This window comes from Sturnus vulgaris, chromosome 3, assembly GCF_052056855.1.
Source record: "Sturnus vulgaris isolate bStuVul1 chromosome 3, bStuVul1.hap1, whole genome shotgun sequence".
NCBI lineage: Eukaryota > Metazoa > Chordata > Aves > Passeriformes > Sturnidae > Sturnus > Sturnus vulgaris.
Window position 1 is genome coordinate 108,545,721 of NC_142245.1, and position 20,273 is coordinate 108,565,993.

At 42.1% G+C, this 20,273-nt stretch overlaps 1 long non-coding RNA gene across 1 annotated transcript in view; it reads right to left on the reverse strand.

The window, feature by feature from the left end:
- Positions 1–5,834: 5,834 nt before the first annotated feature.
- LOC148224525 (uncharacterized) overlaps positions 5,835–20,273 on the reverse strand; it is a 30,597-nt gene continuing 16,158 nt past the window's right edge. The window contains exons 5-6 of the long non-coding RNA XR_015802924.1: positions 8,736–8,790; positions 5,835–7,607 (exon numbers count right to left, since the gene is read on the reverse strand). This is a non-coding gene — a long non-coding RNA (uncharacterized LOC148224525). The remainder of the gene's footprint in view (positions 7,608–8,735; positions 8,791–20,273) is intronic.

The window sequence follows — 20,273 nt, forward strand, 5'->3', positions numbered from 1 at the left end:
GGTTTCTTTTGGAACTCCTGTGATATTCAGGAGTAGAGAGTTGCTGCAAGTGTCTAGAAATCTCCAGCTACCTGGAGTTATGCAGTTTTTCCAGTTGCTTATCCTTTCTGGGGACTAGGAACCATGAAGTTACATGACAGTGCTTCAGATTATTTCAGTATTTCAGATTATTTGGTTAATGTTTCATTCCTTAATTTCAGATACTTGTACCAATCACCCACTTGTTACCATGCCTATTTGTTCTGCTTCTTATAATACCTATTTTCAGTTACTTAGTTGAAGCAAAACGAAACTTTTTATGCAAATTCCTCCTTTAGAACTTTGGCATTTCATTCTGTAAATGGAACTAGGTCATGGAGCTTGTCAATATTTTAAGCATGTTAAGACACAAAGGGATTAAAGTATTAAATACATGCCTGACAAACAAGAACACAGAAACACAATGAATTATAATAAACTTACACCAAAATATAATTTACTCAAAAAATACCTTTCTTAACCTACAAAATGCATGTAGCTTTCAAAGCTTTCAAGACTTTTTTTTTTTCTAAAACGTGGCCAGGTGAATTGAAACAGTAAACCTTTACTTGAAAGTAAGATATTGTTTAGATTGGAGAAGGATCTGGGGAGACCTAAAGCCCTAAAGGGGCTACAAGAAGTCTGGTGAGGGTGTTTTTATATTGAGAGAAAGCAGATTCAGATTAGATAATAGGAATAAATTCTTCATTTTGAGGGTGGTGAGGCTCTGGCACAGGGTGCCCAGAGAAGCTGTGGCTGCCCCATCCCTGGAAGTGTCCAAGGCCAGGCTGGGCAGGGCTTGGAGCAATCTGGAAGGTGTCCCTGCCTACGACATGACCTTAAGGTCCCTTCCAACTCATCCTTTCTATGATTCATTTCCTTCATCTGCACATGGGCCAGCTGTTATTGCACCTGAGGTGTTTAGCCTGTTACTAAACACAGATGAAACCATGACTGATCCCTCTCGTTTCCATGTTAACTAAGATATTAAGGGTGAGGATCACCCCAGCTAAGTTTAGCTGTCTAAAAGCAGCCATCTAGTCTACACAAGGCATATGAACTTTTAAAAAACTTTTATTAGAGATGGGTGTCTCCAGGAGGTGAGATATCCCACATTGAGCTAGACAGCCAAAACCCTTGTCCAAACACATCTCATAGGTTACCTGCACAAGTAACACTTTTCACTCTCTAGAAGTCCAATCCTGACCTGTGTGTATTAACATTGCTGCTGTTCAAAGGCATGTGCTACAAACCCAATCTGATTGGATTCATTCATGATTAAAAATAACTTCCTCCTGCATGGTAATGCCAAAGCCTTGGGATTTATGGGAGCTGAGGCACTCAGCAGTGCAGGACAGGCTGGCAAACCCCAAAGTGATTTCTGTAGATATACAAGAGAAATTTCTCTTAGACCTTGTGTTTTTATTATTTTCAGACAGTGAGATAGAAAGAGGTTACTTCTGCAGGCAGTGTTGACTTTGAGGAATTTGAGGCCAGTTCAAGAGGAGATAATAAGAATTAAACGTGCAGTGATCAGAAGCAACAAGATTGATATAAGATTTAGGGAGGAGGCAAAAGCCTTTAAATGAAAGGGTCAGGAATTCTGTTTTTATGAATAGCAAGGCATCAAGCCAAGCAAGATAGAAACATTTCTCTGCAATTCTTAAGATGACTCTGCAGAATTGCTAATCCAGTAAATAAACAGACCAATACACACTGACCTTCCAGGTCCTTATCCCCTGATCTAGGAAGGCAAGTGTCTTTCCTTATATTTCTGCAATAGAATGAAAATGTGCCAAGTTCAGACCAGAAGTATGAAATGTGTGCTGCTAAGACTTACATTAGGGTATTAAGATAGTAAGTGCAGACCAGTCAGCTCCAAAATAAGGCAGCAATTTTGATCATTTTTCATTCTAGTATATCTAAAAATAACAATTCAGTGCAATTTTGTGTCCATGGCAGGCTCCAACATGATTTTAGGTGATAACAATGTTTATTTTCATTTAAGTTAGATTTTGGGTTCTGAGTTAGAAGTGAGCTAAATATTGTTGATCAGGGCTGAATTGGAAATACAAAGACAGTAATCCATTGTTAAGCTCAAGGTTTTATGTACTAAATGCTGTGATAGCAAACTTTCCTTCCCCATACTTTGCTCACCACACTTAAATGCCCATTGAAGCACTTTCATTGTTGAAGATGCTCCTTATACCTGTCAGCTGATAAAGACAACAAGAATATTTTTTATTACTTTTTATCTTCTTTTTTCTTTTCAGTCAGAGTTGAGATTAAAGGTATGAGAGGCAGAATTTTGTGTTCCGACTCAGTTGTTTATTAATTTTTATTTATAGTACAGTGAGTGCTACAGCACTTTTAGCTAACAAGTTAAAAATGAAGAAATGGTGATGTATCTCACTCATTATAAGATATTTTAAAGCCAAACAGTCTAATCAAAAGCTAACACCTGAATTATTTTCACTTTTGACCCAATGACCAAACACTCATGACCCACAGCGTGGCATTTTCTATCCAATTAAAAGTACTATTTAAACCCAAGAAGCAGAGGGACAAGAAGAAAGAAAAAAACTTCCACCCTAAAACCTCCATCTTGTCCCATACCTATCACTGTATTATAGAGCCCTATATTCTAAATTTTTCACCATGTGATATTACACACTTCTATTCATACTACACACCAGTGATTCTAGTTCTATCATTCAGTTTTGGAAGCTTTGTCCAAGGCCTCAGGTCAAAAGCAGTGTTCCTCTGGGGGTCAGTGCCTGACAGCACAGAAAGTTCAAAACTCCCTGTTTTCAGGGTTCCAACAATTATTTTCTCTTAAATAAACCAGTCTTTTGTGGTGTCATAGAAAGGAATCATATTGTCCAGTTCTTATCTCAAATAATACCTACCCAAGATTAATTTCTATGTATTAAGGTTTCACTAAGGGCTTAGCTAGAGAGGAGGAATGTGCAGGATTTGCAGAGAAAACACTCACTCAGACACAGGCACGTGAGTACATTTTTAGAAACACAGGAAGATGCCTTTGAAACATCCAGAGGGGACTTTCATCTGCCTCAGTTTGGAGGTTTAACTTAGGGAGATGAATGTGTGGAGTTTAGATCATCTCATTTGCTGTGTTATTTCTCAATGAGTTGTGGCTCTTTGATGTTCAGAGAGTTTCATGCTCTCTTTACTGCACCACACCATTCACAGCCTTCCAGCACTGTTTAAATTCTGAGGATAAGAACAAAATGCCTAGAATTACGGAATCATTTAGGTTGGAAAAGAACTCTAAAATCACGAAGCCCAACCATTAACCCAGCACTGACAGACTCACCCCTAAACCGTATCCCAAAACACTACATTTATATAATTTTTTAACACTTCCAGAGACAGTGATTCCACCACTTCCCTGGACAGATTTCTTGACAGATTCCACTGATGTCAAATAACTTGGCACATGTGTAACAGACTTGGAAAACGAAAGAGAAAATTAGTATATCCTAAGTATTTTTGCTTATGTTTAAACATAGCTTGATTTATTTATCAAGTCAGCCTATTGTAGAATTTTCAATTTGAACAATGATAATATTAACACATAAACACTATTTTAAATCTCATTCATATAATAACTAACTTTTCTGAAACTCCTGTCTCTTTAAAGAATATATATTAACATCTTAAGCATGCATTCAGTGAGGGGAGATGAAAGGTTTTCATTGCTCATACAGGTGTTATTTTTAATTTAACTTGTCTCTCACCTTTCCTCAGAAATCTCACCTGCTTCTGCTGATCTGTTACAGCAAAGCTGTCATCAAATGCCAATCAAATGCCAAATGGAGATAGTGCATACTGTGAAAAAACTAAACTGAAGGGAGTGGGTGTAGAAGCCCGGGGAAACAGGAGTCTAAGCATTGCAATGTCTCAAAACCCAAAGATTATTATGGAAAAGGGCAAGTTAGAACAGGGTTGGGCTGGAGAAGTGGCCATGGAGAGGTAGGGCAGCACTTCTCCTGGAATCAGCTTCCCTGTTTAGGTCCATGGAGACTGCACAGCACAGAGGAATGGGGCCAAGCAGTGGACAAGACCAGCAGAGTGGAACTGGGACCAAACAAGACCCTGAAAGTGCTCCAACCCATTTCCAGAAGGATCTAGGAGAATGGACTGTGCATGACAACTCGTTTGCATGAGAAGTGAAAAACCAGCTCCAGAGCAGGGGAAACTTATCTACAAAAAAGACAACCCTCAGTGCTCAGGTGCTCCCTAGGCCATGGACACCCCAGGGCTGGGGTTTCCCTTCCCTTCCCTTCCCTTCCCTTCCCTTCCCTTCCCTTCCCTTCCCTTCCCTTCCCTTCCCTTCCCTTCCCTTCCCTTCCCTTCCCTTCCCTTCCCTTCCCTTCCCTTCCCTTCCCTTCCCTTCCCTTCCCTTCCCTCTGTCTCTTTTCTCTTTTTATTCTTTTACTTATCTTAATATTAAAAGACAGGGACAGAACAATACCAATTTCCTTGCTGGGTTTGTAACTTGCTGACAGAGCTTGTTTGGATCCCTCTGGCCCTCTGCAAATCTTGGGTGTTGCCTTTTGCTTAGGAATGGGACATGACAGTGGGGAATTCCAATCCCTCACTCAGGACAACCTTCATTTCGGTTCCAGCTTTGCTCACTGGGATCTTAATCTGCCTCCTGAGATCTGTTTTTGTTGGCACATCACAAGGTGAATGTCCAGGTCATATCCTGAACCATCTTAGAAGCAATCCCACAGCCACATTTCTAACCATTTGTTCTTGAGAACAAATAATCCTTTTGAAATCAAAAAAAGTGAGTTGACCTAATGGTTTAAAAGATTAAAGTATATACTTTGACAAAAGCATAGGTTTGATTTCTCACTATTTTGTAGAAATGATAATTTTTTTTATCTGTGAAAAGCTGAATCAGATCTGGGATTGACATAATGATATTTGGGTTTGTTAGCAATAAAAAAAAGATCCCAATAAAAATGCAAGGAGTGAATGGAACTTTTTATGTGGAAAAATCAATACATTGAAAATGTTAGATTATATGAGGCTTGATGAGAACATTTTGTTTGATTTGTGGCAAAAGTTTTATTTGTCCTTAGCATGACTTTGGATTTGATTGATTTGGAGACATCTGAAAGAAATTTCAGGTAAACATAAAATAGAACTCTTTCATATTAAAAAAGAACTTAAATGTTTGACTTTCTCAAAGAGGTGCTTAACTTTCTCAAAGAACATCCTTTGATCCCAAGGCATTCAGAGAAGTCATGTCCTTCTGACCAACCTTCAGGGTGGTGGCCAGGTAAATACAGGTAAATATTACTTCCCAAAGAAATCCAGATGTCTTTTCCTTCCAAAGCATTTAATTTGCAGCTCTGCAGACATCACCCTGGTGTCTTTGATCAGGCACTGAAGCAGGAGATGGGATCAGCTGGAGGGAGCAGGTTGCACTTGTAGCTGCAGGCAGGAATTGAACCTGTAACATCTCTGGGTGTTTGCAGTTCAGTGAGGAGCTCATTAGTGCAATACTTCCACTCTCATGCATTTTCCTCTTCACTACTACTTACTTTTTATTACTAATCTTATTTATTACCTTCATCAGGCAAAAGTGTCCCACAGGAAATCTTTCAGAAAATACAGTTTCTGTTATGGGAGAATTTATAGCCCACTAACATTTTAAAAATTGTCAACTAAGAGAACCACACAGGCGTCAGTCAATATATATTTTTAATGTCTTTAATGAATCTATATACAGCAATTACAAGCAAGAGAGTTAATTTAATACATATGGTTTATATGCACAACATATCTTGGAATTAATAAAGCACAAGCAGACAGGTGAAATCAATGTGAAGAAATATATGCAACGTATCTCATGTTAAACACCATTTCTGGCAGCAGTCTGTGTCAAAAGCACCTTATAATAATCTTTCTGTGCTGTTCTAGCAATTCTTTGTTCCAAAATCCTACAGCAATACTGAAAATGAGAACTCTCTGCTAACATGAAATCGATGTGTTGCTTAATGGCTCATATGAACATCTCCATCAGGAAGTAGTGGGCCTTTCCATAATTGTTTTATGTAGATATTTTCTACACTAAGTATTATATGTGTCCCCATTAGCCAGAAATATTCCCTGCTTCCAAAAGTAGGACTGCAGATCTGAGCTACAATACTCTGCATAAAACCTACCAGCTCAAATCCAGTCAAATAACAAAGATCAAAAGTCGTTCTCATTCAGACAAGCTTTGAGTTGGTGTTTTACTGAGGAGGAAGGACTTGTGCAGCTTTTATTTGTTTCAGGCTGAGTCCTTTGATCCAACATCTCCCTCAAAGCTGCTCCAATACTGCTGTAATATGAAAGTTGAGAGTACTTTTTTTTCTAGAAGTGTTTTCTGTGCCTTTTGAAGCTGTCCATCCAAGTTCTGATGTCAACACTGAATTGCAGAAAGGGGAATCATATTAGACTTTTCTTGAGGCACAGAGTGAATTGACATAAATATGAGTTATCTGCTAATATTGTTGTTTTTGTTGCCTGGCCTGATGACTGTGACTACTATCTCCAGTGCTGCCCAATATATTCCATCAAAAAAGAACTATGTCTTACCCTTTTGGGTAAGCTGTTGCCAATAATTTCTTTGAGTCAGTTGATTCATTTTTATTACTCTTTTTGTTTTCTTTGTGAAGCTTTTCCTTGACCCTGAAAAAACTATTTGAAATGAATGTATTTAATTTTTTTTTTGTAGTGAAAATCATACTGTGACTTCAATTTCAAAATGAATTGATAAAAGCTAAGAGTGTCTCTATTTGTCAGAATTGCTCTTCTTCGTGACTATTTGCAAAAAGCGTAAAAATTTCTTAAGTATCTCTCAACAAAGTGAATTAATAATTATATTTCAAAAATCTATCATAATTGCTATACTTGCATTCTTTCATTCTTTCCTGCTGTAGAATGGGATGAAGATTTTTAAATTTTATTACAGGACAGCCACTGCTTTGGGTGCATATAACTGTTTTTAAAAGATTGCACAATTTTCAATTGCCAGTGCTTAAACAAAAGATCACAAAATGAAAGTGCTTCTTCAAAGATATTTTCTTTATTTTTCCAAGCCTAGCACTTACTCTGTTTTTCAGTTCAGTGGAGAAACTGAGTTTTTTTTCAACCAAATTTTCTCATTTAGAAGTATGGCTGTACATCCTAAAAATTATCTTATTTCTTCCTTCTGGTTTATTGTGATTTTTTTTGTGCTACTCTTAACTCAGAGCTGCCTGCTGAAACCACAACCCTACATTTCTAGATGCTTAAAGTAAAGCAACCATCACCCAGAAAATCTAAATTACTCAGGCAAAGTATGAGAAGAAATCAGTCTGGTCCTTATTTCGTTGCTCAGGCACTGAGGTCCACTGGAGATTAGTGGCAAAGTTCATATTGGAGGGTAAGGAAGATGAATTATTCTTCCCTCTCATGGCTGCAAGGCTCCCAGGGCTCACACTGAAGGACAGATTAGCCCTGGATAAGCAGGTACGAGCTGTGACCCCAGAGGTTCTGTACCAAGGTGATTTCTGTGCTTGCCTCTCCTATTAAGAAACATGGCAGTGAGGAAAAAAAAACCCAGAATTCTCTGTGGTAAGCATTTGCATAATCACATAGATTATGTATTTCCCTTGCATTAGAGTATATTATGACAGATTAACTACAATTTTCATTTATTACATTCACGTGCTACAAGGTTTCTATTATATTTTAGTGTTATATAATGATCTCTGAAGTGCTCAGAAAACATCATTGTTTTTCTGTCTCTCCCACCTAGGCCCTTTGATCATTCCAAGGAAACATTCTCATGGACTGACACTTCCCTCTGACAAAATATATTTCCGAAGGAAAGCTAGGTGACTGCTGCAAGCAACTGTACTCTATCAAGAGTTACTGGAAAGTTAAGAACTAGAGTTTTGTATTTCTGGAGGGTTTATTTTCTGAATACTGATGGGGAATGGTTCTACCAAGTAGAAACAATTGGCATTCACATTGCCCATCCCCGAGATGGGGTCAGGTGCAGCTGCCAGCACTAAAACCATGTGAGCTTCTTTCAGGGGGAGGAAAGGGCACTGCCTGCTTGATTAGGCCAGATAAGATGCTGAGGAGTAAAACTCCTACTGAGAAAGTTGTGAACCCTCTGGGAGCAGGGGTGGCAGCAGCTTTTACTTCCCATCCATGAGCTCAGGCAGCACACTTTAGCTGTGCTCGCAGTGAAGTCCCCAGCACAGCTTTGGATGAACTATCTCAGGAAAGATAATTTGCTCTTGTTCTCAGCAGGCTGATATAAACCAATTCAAGCTCTGCATGGCTAAACCTTGTTTTGTGTTTTGAGTATTTCTAATTTATTTTGCAGCCTTTCCTGTGGACTTGCCTCAAGTTGCATGATTTGATTTGCTTGCGCTATCCAGCAGGCATGTGAACTCCTGTGGCATTACAAATGGGCTAGATGGATATTTCTGCATGGAGCTTACAGCTTTGGAAGTACCTGAGTTTCCTGCTTTTTAACCCCTTCTGTTCTGGTGCACATGTGTGAGATTTTCTGAGCAGGAGGGAAGGCAGGCAACTGATCACCTTGCACACATGCTGCCTTTCCCCTTGCTATGGGAACTTACCTGGTACTGCTCAGAGAAAGGGGCAGTACTATGAACATGAAGGGTTTTACTCCTGACCTGCAAATTAGTGATGGAGCTTCCACTTCCTTGAGGCCTCAATATTCTCATGATCCTGCAAGAAAATAATAACCTGTTTAGGGGCTGGGAATTATGTCACAGGCCAAGTTCTGCTGACTGTGTAGACAGTAAATTTGGAAGCAGTGCTGGAGAGCATCCTCTGCAGCTTTATGGACTAAGAGCAGCCCTCTTGAAAAAGGCTTTCTCAGGCATGTTCAAACAGGCACACTGGTTCACAAGAGGCTTCTGAGATACCCACACCTGCTGAAAAGGGTGGAGGGTGGAGTGAGACTGGATGTGGATCCTCTTTTGCTCTTTCTTGCCCTGGAAACCTGGTCCTGGCAGTGAGAAAGACATTTCTGTGGTTGCAAACAGTAATCAAGTATCTACTAGAAAGTCCAGAGGAGAAACAGGAAGATGATTAAAGGGCTGGAGCAGCTCTCCTGTGAGGAAAGGCTGAGAGAGCTGGAGTTGTGCAGCCTGGAGAAGGCTCCAGGAAGAACTTCTAGTAGACTTCCAGTGAAGGGAGTGGATAAAAAGAGAGCAGGAGAGGGATGGTTTAAAGAGCATGGAGTGATAGGAGAAGAGGCAATGGCTTTAAACTGAGAGAGGGTAGTTTTTGATCAGATATTAGGGAGAAATTCTGAGGGTGGTGAGGCACAGGTTGCCCAGAGAAGCCGTGGATGCCCCATTCCTGAAAGCGTCCAAGACCAGGTTGGATGAGACTTGGAGCAACCTGGTCTAGTGGAAGTTGTCCCCTGCCCATGGCAGGGGAGTTGGAAGGAGATGATCACTAAAGTTCCTTCCAGACCAATCCATTCTATGATTCCAGGCAAATTATGCAAATGAGTTCAATAATTACATCTAGAAGGCAGCATAATATCATGCTTCTCCTATTCAGTCATGCACTTCTTATTAATTTATCCCTCTGGTATTTTAGTCCTAGGAATAGTATTCTAACTCTTACTAAGGTTGATGGGCTTTTAGTGTTTCATCTGAGGATCCTAATTCTCCTTTCCAGCTTGTTTTGAACCCCTGTTTCCTATATGATGCTTGTGGGGACTGGTGCTCTTGAGGTTATTGCTCCAGCATAACTTGCTCCTGACATTTGGAATGAATTAGAAAAGCAGCTGAAGCAGCTTTTGAAAGGAAGGCAGTAGTTCACTTTCATAACAGGTTTCGCTGACCCAGTGATACCATGAATGTATCACTGACTTCCAGGGAAGCAGTGCAGAAGGTTGCTCCATAAATTAGGCATAAAAAATGCAAAGAGGATTTTTTTTCCTGCCTGGTTCAGGGATGCAGAGCAGCTGACTGCCTCTTACCTTGTCAGCAAACTCCTCGTAGATGCTTTTATTGGCTGGGATTGTCAGTCCCATGAAACCTTCAGCCACTCAGCCCCTGGGCAGACTGTGCAGAATTCCCTGTACTTGCCTCCAAAGTATGGGAGAAACATGAACAAATAAGGCAATATGGAAAGAAAGAGGCTTCCTGGAGCTTTTTCCTTGATTGACAAGTGTGATCACACATGGGTTGGATGTGTCATCTCCAGCACACAAATGGCAGACCCTGCTGCTCTCCAGATCTGCTTTCAGCTCAGGCTCAGGGGGTCTCAGGTGGGTTCAAAGTCAGCTTCAAAACTGTGTGGCTTTAAAGCTTTGAGTGACCCAGGAGCCCTCCCCCATGACAGGAAAAATGCTGGAAAGGGAGCTGGATTTGTCATAGAATATCACAGAATACACTGAGTTGGAAAGGACCCATCAAGACCATTAAGTCCAGCTCCTGGCCTCACACAGGACACCCCAAGAACCCCACCATGTGACTGAGATCATCATCCAAACATTCATTGGACTCAAACAGGCTTGGAGCTGTGACCATTTCCCTGGGGAGCCTGTTCCAGTGTCCAGCCACCCTCTGGGGGAAAAACTTTTCCCTCACATCCAACCTAAGCCTACCCTGACTTGCCTTCAGTCCTGTCACTGGTCACCAGAGAGAAGAGATCAGTGCCTGCCTTCCGAGGATGTTGGAGACCACAATGGGCTGTCCCCTCAGTCTTCTCGGGGCTGAACAAATCAGGTGACCACATCCAGTCATTTCTTGAATAGTCCCAGGGATGGTGATCACACACCTCCACGGGCAGCGTGTTCAGAATGCTTAACCACTCCTTCTGTGAAGAATTCTCCCTCATGTCCCACCTGAACCTTCCCTGGCACAGCCTGAGGCCATGAACTCTTGTCCTGTCACTTGTTACCTGGGAAAAGTGCCCAATTCCCACCTGGCTCCACCCTCCTTTCAGGGAGTAAATAGTGGTAAGGTCTCCCCTGAGTCTCCTTTTCTCCAGGTTAAACAAACCCCAGCTCCCTCAGCCCCTTCTCATAGGTCATGTGCTCCAGACCCTTCCCCAGCTCCATTCCCTTCCCTGGACACGCTCCAGCCCCTCAATGTCCTTCCTGAACTGAGGGCCCAGAACTGGACACAGCCCCCGAGGTGACCTCACCATGCCCAGCCCAGGGGACAGTCACTGCCCTGGCCCTGCTGCCACACCATGGCTGGCACAGCCCAGGTGCCTTTGGCCTCTCGCCCACCTGGGCACACCTGAGCCATGTTCAGCTGCTGTCCCCAGCACTCCCAGGTCCTTCTCCACTTTCCACCCACTCTCACCCCATCCTGTGACACTGCAGGGCTTGTTGTGACCTGAGGGCACAACTCAGGGCTTTGCCTTATTGACCCTCACCATTAATCTCAGCTCACCCATGCAGCCTGTCCAGATCTGAAATGCATTCTCTAAACTGAGACCAGAGGGAGTCAGAGGGGATCATTCAGGCACTGAAAACCTGGACTTAAAAAATGTATTTTGGTATATTTAGATGTTAACTGGAGGTCTTGAAAGTCTTATAGCACATTCTTCACAAGTTTTGCAGGTGGAATTTTTTTGGCATAAGTATAGATATCTCTGACCAAATGCCTATCAATGGCAACAGGAGAGAAATGGGTGATTTTAGAGAAAGTTTCGTCTGATTGCAAAGTAGATGAGGTGAGAAACAGCTCATATGTTTCATTTGGTAGTGATGCCCACGTCTCTTTACTGACTTTAAAGAGAGCTTTCATGACTAGATGATGTTTGGAGAACTCCAATGTAGGTTTATAAAGTTATGGATCCCACATTAAGTAGTGAAATAACTTCAGAAATCAGGCACTTGGTGAGCTGAGGCTGCCCTTGAACTTTCTCTAATAGCAAGTTGTATGTTAATGAAAACAGAATGGGCAAATAAGCCCAGCTGGGTGAATGAATAAAGAAATGTGACTACCAGAGGACAGTGTTTGCTCTTACAGCTCCTATCCAGAGATGCTCTCAACATAATTTCTGGGCTGTAGGGAGTGAATCCTGACAAGTCCCACCTGCAGCTGGACTGCCAGCTCAGCTGGGGCATGGAGAGGTGCAGCAGCTCCATTTCCATAACAGCCATGACAGGATTATCCCCAAAGCCTCCTAAGAGCACCCTGGGTGACTCCTGAAGAGCCACATGGAATTGTATGTTAAAGACAGGGAAGAACTTCAGAGAGGGAATTAAAATCAGCTCCCTGTGCCACGGTTTTCTCTGTGAAAAGTGGGAATAGTTTCTCTGTTGATAGCCTTTAACATTTTGTGCATGCAGATCATAAATTCTTAAGAATGGGTTTTATCTCTTGTCTGTACAATAAGGGCTTAATCTCAGCAGGAGCCTGTGGGTTTTCAAGTAACTCAAATAGTGGGGTATGTGATTTACTTCCTCATAAAGAAGCAACTCATTTGACTTTGTTCTGGAATTTAAAAAGATCATGTACCCAATACTCTGCCCACCACAATAATGACAATAACAATTCCCAAATGTACCATATAAAATGGTTAGATTTATGAGAGTGCCTGGTGCTTTTTTGGACTCAGTTCTCACAGATGTCCTGACAATAATTCACTCTTCCCCCACCCCTGCCAATCCTTAACAAACTTCACTGTGTTGGAACTGCAAACAATTTCTTAGATATATAGCTCTGAAATAAGTATTCCAGACAGTATGCTTTTTATTAACTTAAATTTAAAAAAAAAGAGTTTCTCAGCCAAAGAGCATGTATTTTTTAAAACTGTACAATATGTAATGTTAATTTAAAAGACATGGGGCCTCTGCTTTGGGAGTTCAGGATGTACAGAAGGTTCAAAATAAGTTATTAAAAATCAAAAAAGTTTAACATAATGATCTTAAAGGGGGATATATACAAATGCAGATAGAAAAGATGACTTTAGAATGAAGCAATAATTTCTTAAAATGGGACTAAAACTGCCCTAATGAAGTGGCAGAAGCAGCACTTCACAAGGAGCCAATTCAGCCCTGGTCACCCAAAGATGTGAGAGAGGAGGCTCAGTGTCCAGGACGATGCTCAGCTCAGCCTTGGTGCTCCCACATCTCAGGCTTTATCAGCAGATGGTGGAACTCTGTCCCCTGGGAGATGCTTCTCACCCCCTCTGCCTGGGAGGCTGGGAAGAGCTGGGGATCAGCCCTGGTCTGGCTCCAAAGCCTGGCTTAAAGCCTTGCCTGGACTCTCAGCATGTTGAGGCTTCCCAAGATTTACTGTCAGAGCTGCTCTTTGTGCTGGATGTTCCTGGCTTGGTGGGCACTGGGAGACTTCTCAAGCTGGTATTTACACCTCTGTGCCTGCTGGGAGGCATGAATGTGCCATAAACTCATTGCACATGAATATTGGAAGTCTTCTCTAACCCTGACTGCTGGGTTGCTTTCACTGTATTGGGGAGGGAATACTGCAGAGGTACCTGGAGCAAGGGCAGGTCTGGCTCCATCCCTCAGACAAGGGGCTGTGGCCAGGCTGAAGGGCAGAAGGGCTCAGTCCTGAGGGGCTTGATGCAATTCTGGGTACAAATTCAGTGCATGACTCTAAATGCATGCAGAAATATTAGAGTAATTGAATTTGGATGCAGAGAGCAAAGCAGGGCTGGATGTATTTTCCAAGGGTGAATGTTTGTGCCATTGGCCTTCAGTTCCCTTCTCTTGCAGATGTGGCTTTTGGTAATAAAACAGCCATAAATCATCTCCTTTTAGCAAAGGAGATGCCACTGGACTTGCTCAGCTCACAGCTTCTCATTAGAGTCTCTGAAATTTTAGCTGGGATTTAAACAAAATATACCAGAGCTTAGCACAGCAACAACAAAGCTGGGATCTTAGGGATCTGGAAGGCATTCTTAGGAGGGAGTTGGACTCATGAAGGGTTTGGGGGCTGAACTGCATTTGCAAAATGTGTTGAGAATTGAGTGTATCAGCTGGAGGTGTTTTTTTCTTGTGTAAGCAGCTACCACATTATCTTAACCATAAATCTTGCCCTCTCAATTTTGTAAACACTCAGCATGCAGCAGGACTTGCTTAATTTTCTCATTCGATTACCTGTCTCTATTTAATAGGAACCATGGAATTCTACAAACTAATGCAAATACATTATAAAACTAATTAGCTGGAACTACTGTGCTTGGAAAAAATGTAGGTTGCCATATGTATATGGCATCAAATATGCACTTTAGTTTCTATTATGGTGATGGCTTTTTATCAGCAGCAGTCACAGATTGGCAGACAAATGAGAAAGGATTTAAATGCAGCTTTAATTGATGAAATAGTTAATCTGGAAATTAGGATCCTGCCTCTCTGCAATTGTCAGTCACACACAGTGAGTTTCCAGCTTTTGAAGTACATTTTGCAGATTTTCTGCTGTGCATAATTTAATGTGGTATTCTGAGCACCTGCCTCCCAGCCTTGTCCTCCCCACAAGGACTGACAAATTCTGAATCAAAGTGAGAGAGAAAAAAACCTCTGCTTCTAAAATGGGCTGAATTACCATCTGGATCAGAAAGGGGTGCTCCTTAGTTGCCTCCCAGGATACAAATAGGCCACCTCACTGTCTGCTTAGACCAGTTTTGGCATCCTGGTTGAAACGACTGAAGAAAAAATGAGACATGTTCTAAGCTGGTATAAATCCATAGAATTCCAGTGACTTTAGTAAACCTATTCAGATTTACACTAATAGCCCCACAAGTAATTTAAGGCCAGAAAAGTTTATTATGTTCATCCAGCCTGACAACACAGGCCATAGAATTTCATTCAGAAATTCCTGTGCTGAATCCAACAGGCTATGGGTGAAATAGAACCTACTTTTTAGGTAGGACATACAAGATTGGAAGTTTATCAAGAATAGGTGACTGTAAACCCAAGATATGCCGTGGTTGCTGTGAGCTGAGATTCCGGAATTGAACTCAATTCATGAACTCCAACAAGGAGAAAGCTCATCACATAACCCTGTTAACCACTCCTGACTCCTTCAACTATAAAAATACACTTGTGTTTGCATTTTGAAATTCCCCAGGGCTGAGACATCTATTGGATTTGATTAGCCCTTCATCAGTGATATTGGAAAGTTCTCTACATATCAGATATCTTTTCCTTGCACAGAGTATTTTAGTTTCTGATAAAGATATTCTTTCTTTTCCCCTAATTATTAGGATTCAGTGAGCCCCTAAAGTCACAGAGAACCACTCCTGGCTTGAACCATCAGGAAGTTCAATTCCAAGGAAAGAAGATGAACTTGAGGAGTGATTTAGAAACTCTACATGACTGTGGGCAGCTTTCCACTCCCCGGAGCTAGAGGTACTTGCCCTCTGGGGTAACTGTTGATGGAGATGGAGATATGGAATAATTTGCCTTCTTCCTAGGGTTTAATGAAGAATTTAGCAACACAGAAAGATCATATACTGGCTGCTGTGCATGTAGGCAGTGCAGCTCAAACCATAGCTTGGTGGAGACCTTGCTGTTTCAGGCTCTGGTGGAAGCCTAAACTTCTGCTAAAATTACTGCCATCAGCTCAAGGGGTGGTGAATGCTTGGGTAGATTCAGTGTGTCAGGAACTCCTGTAGAAGCCTTGTAGAAAAGAGGGATAATGTATTTGTGCCAAACATGGAGAGAGGGATAGCTGTGGAGCCAGCCAAGGATTGTTGGTGATAATGCACTGTGAGAAAGAACAGGATGTGGCTGGAGAAGGGGTCATACATTTTTTTCTGGTACAAATACACTCATTGTGGCTCCTGGAGATAAGCACAGCACAGAGTAGGAGCAGGAATGAGCTTGAGAAGTGTGCATGGACTGTATGGGGGAGCAAGTCCATCAAAGGCCCCTGAAGCCCTCTGGCCCATTTCCAGAAAAGTCTACAAGAATGGATGGCACATGGTAATGGATTTGCACAGAAAGCTGCCAGCAGACCCTCAGCTTGCAGAAGCTGTCACTGACTCAGTCATTGGAGCTTCATATTGATTTCAGTGGAAACATGCCAACCTCCATTGTGGGTTATGGCTGTGATTCTGCACATCCTCTGACTCCCAAACAGTGCCACTTCACTTCTGCTTTGTGTAGCTGTCAAAACCAGGCTGAGGGTGCAAGGCAGTGGAGAACCAATCTAATTATTTGTTTGTTTAAATGCCTTAATGTTTTTTTGAATGGTCAAATTGCAAAACAAATGGTATCACATAAAACAAAATAGACTCTAACCCCTGTGCCAGCAGGCAGGACTGAGTGGCAGAGCAGCCACTGGTGTAACCAATGTGTGCCTGACCAGGGAGGGATTGATGGAATTGGCTGCTTTGCTCCAGCTTTGCCCCAAGCTGCCCTTGCTTCCATCTGCTCCATGTGCATCATCCTCAGGAGCAGCTGATGCAGAGCTGACCAGACACATTCACAAGTCCTAATTGCCACAGATGAAGTGTCTGCCATTCTGGACTGCTCTCTGGGCTCTCCAGGACATGGATGGGACAGCTGTGCATGGAGCCTGCTCACATGGCATTTCACAGTGAGATTCTCTGCCCTGTCTGTTTTGGGAGATGGGATCAGAAATGCTTCAGCAGATGAGGAATTATGTCCCTGTTTAGGAGGTGATGAAGGTATGGATTCGACCTCATTTGCAGCAGGAAATTGAACAGGGTAGATACTTGTTTAAGCAGGTACTTTGTCTAACTATAGCTGCTCCAGTTTAAGACAGGAAGATATATATTTGCTTTGTGATTGATAACTGTACCTTGTCAGTGGCTGAGCACTGGCCACATACAAACTGGTTCAAATCCACCCTCTAAAATCTCCAAATCCAGTTAGGATTTGTATGGGATTGTCTAGTTCCCAGGTGAATATCCTGGTGTCAAGACTTTTGCTTTCTGCATGATTGTTTTGTTTTGTTTTGTTTTTTGTTTGTTTGGGTTATTTGGTTTTGTTTTTTGTTTTTTTGTTGTTGTTGTTCTGTTTTGTTTTTTCTTTTTTTTTTCCCTTGGAGGGACTACACGATGAAAGAAAAATAGGATTTTATTTTTTGTGAATGAAATGTGTTCTCATACTTCTGGTCAGCCTTTTATCATAAGTCAAACATATGCAAACAAAAGAGGAAATTACCTTGTAGTTAATGTGACTGCCTTGGTGATATCATATCCCTGCCCTTTATTTTCCCTCAAGGCCTATAAAATAGATGTTTGACCATTTCTTGGAGATGTTGAAAGGTACCTGAGAGTTTACACGTTGCTGTACTCTTGTGCAGGAGCCAGCTGGATGGTAACATGTAGAGCCATTTTCACAGACTCTCACAGACTGTTATGAAGTGTCAGTTGTATTGATGATTTCATGAATGAAAGATAACTCCTTGTTTCAGTTCCATCTATCCACACAGTTTCTGCTGAGTTTGAGGAGTTTCAAAAGAAATATGCTTTCCTGTTATGTATAGTCTTTCAAAATGGTGTAATTATCTCTAACACAGCATGTGCTAAAAGCTCTGTAGAGAACTCTGTGAAAATCCCTTCATTGATTTTAGGCCTTGAACCAGAACTACATTTCAGTGAAAAGGTTGCTTGCACATTTGTGCCTTCTCAAGCACCCGAAGGCACTGGCTTTCCCTGGACATGAAGGAAAAACCTTCCATCCACTCCAATAGCACTCGTACCCCAGTGGTTCCAGTATGAGTCACCTCCTCCAGTGTTCCTCCCAGGGATGCAGGGATAGGATGTGATGGAATGTGCAGGAATGGGTCAAAGCTGTGCCAGGGGAAGTTTATGCTGGACATTAGGAAGCATTTCTTCACCAAGAGGGTGGTTAAACACTAGAACAGCATTCTTGGAGAGGCAGTCAATGCCTCAAGCATTTTAAGAGGCAGAGTTTAAGAGTAATTTGGACAATGTCCTTCCAACATCTGGGTGAGTGAAATACACAGAGGTCACCCTGCTTAAACCATTTCTACTGGCTGTAACAGATCTGGATCCTCTCCCATGGCAAGTGTAGTCTGCAGGTCACTGGGGACAGCAAACATCTACTCTGGATGCTGAGAAGTGGCTGAGGTGGGTCTGTGGGTCACAACTTCTTTAGGTATCAATTTAGTCATGGAAGAAATCATGTGCCTTGATCACAGAATCACAGAATTGTTGGGTTGGAAAGGACCTCTGAGATGATCCAATCAAATCCCCCTGCCAAGGCAGGGTCACCTGGAGCAGGTGACACAGGAACATGCCCAGGGGGATTTGGAATGTCTCCAGGGAGGGAGACTCCAGACCCTCCCTGGGCAGATGTTCCAGTGCTCTGCCACCTTCCATGTACAGGATTTCTTCCTCATGTTGAGGTGGAACTTCTTGTGTTTCAGGTTATGGACACTGCTCCTCCTCCTCCTCCTGCTGGGCATAACTGAGAAGAGTCTGGAACCATCCTCTTGACACCCCCCTGAAATATTTGCATGTTTCCTAGTTTTCTGCACCCTCAGGTTAGGGGTAGCTTTTAGGAAGGGAGGATGTGACCACTCAAAGTCACAAGACCCTTGTCCAAACCCTCTGTGGCCTCAACTGTCCCATGTCTACCTTTTCCTAACACACTTTCCTCCTGCTGATGCAGCACTTAGGATCTTTCTCAGCACTAGCACACATAAAATGTGGGGGGAGGAAGTGATTGTTCAGATTTGTTTACTCTTGCACCCTCTGGGTTTGACAGTGTGCCAAAAAGCAGGTGCATCATTTGACAAATGCCTTACTGTGGCATCTGCCTCCCCTCTACATCCTCAGCTTGCAATTTTCAATGGATTGATGTGCAGCATCTAAAATACAGGAAATTCAGCTTATTGACAATTTGATTTCTCAGTTACTGGAAGAAAAGGGGGAAAAAAAAAAAGGTACTGAGCATTACTGGACCAGATGGAGAATTCACCAGCTGCATCTGTAACTCCATAATTATGGAACATTCCTCCTGTGCAGTCACTTCACCCTGTGCTAACTGCATCATGTACTAAGGAATCTTTGAGCACAGGATCTGTCAGAGAAATAATATTGCTGAATAAGAGCTGTTGTACACTCTCCTATTCACAGAAAAAGAGAGGTCTGCACATCAATGACTTCTTCAATTTCCTGACCTAAGGGGATGGAAGGCAAGATTGCATGGCTAATGAATATGGTAGGCAGGGTGGAGGGAAGAAAAAGCAAATGAAGTGCTACTTTAAAACAATATTAGGAAAATGGGTGATTTGGGATAGAAATTCTGATTTCTGTTCTCAGTCTTCTTTTTTTTTTAATTTTTCTTTTGTTCCTAAACTTACTCACTCTTTGGCCAAAATATTTTGCTTTCTTTGGCTTCCATTATGCCATGGTCTTCATCTTGCCCAATGCTTCTCTTTTGTGTGTCACACAACTCCTTTTCTTCTCTTGCACGTTTTGTGTTTACCTTATCTTCAGGGGATGAGGAGAGCCACATGTTAATCTCACCCAGCTGGAGTTCACTGCCTAAGCTGTGTCTTGTTCCACCCATGTCCAAACTGTTTGGCATTCCTTTTCAGATCTTTTTCTTGCTTCGTGGATACAACTACACTGCTTAGAAAATCATGCCAAGGTATGAGCTAGGGCCATGTGCCAATGATTTTTCATGCTACATAACTGCTATTACATGCCTAGGACAGCTTTATTCCATCTTGAGATGCCACTGACCAGACAAAGCCTAGGCAAGGCTGAGGGGAAATCCTAAATAAGGGAATAAAATGTGTGTTGGGCTGTATATTGAACACCAAACTGTGTTTAGGTCCTGCCTTTTTATACCACCCTCCAGAGCTGTCCCTGGAAGCTTTGTCTCCCTGAATGTCCCACACATATCCTCAAGCCAGTGCCCCAAATCTCAACACCTGCCCTGATTTTCCTGCTACCAAAACACCATCCCCATGGGGTGCAATGGCCCTCACAGATTTTGAGCTGGAATATGCACAGCAAATAACAATAAAAATGTCTCCAAGCTACCTCAGGCAGCACAGAGCTGTGAAGTGTGCTAGGGGGCAAGGTCATGTGTTGTGTCTCCTGCTTTTTTTAGTTACAGAACTGTAAGTTCTTCTTGTGACAAGAGCCATTGTTTGTTTTGGGATTGTAGTGATGCTACCTTGTCTCTCTTTTTCTTTTGTCTATTTTTACTTTAATTTCTTAAGGGAGCACAACCTGATAGAGAGCAGAGATTTGGAGAC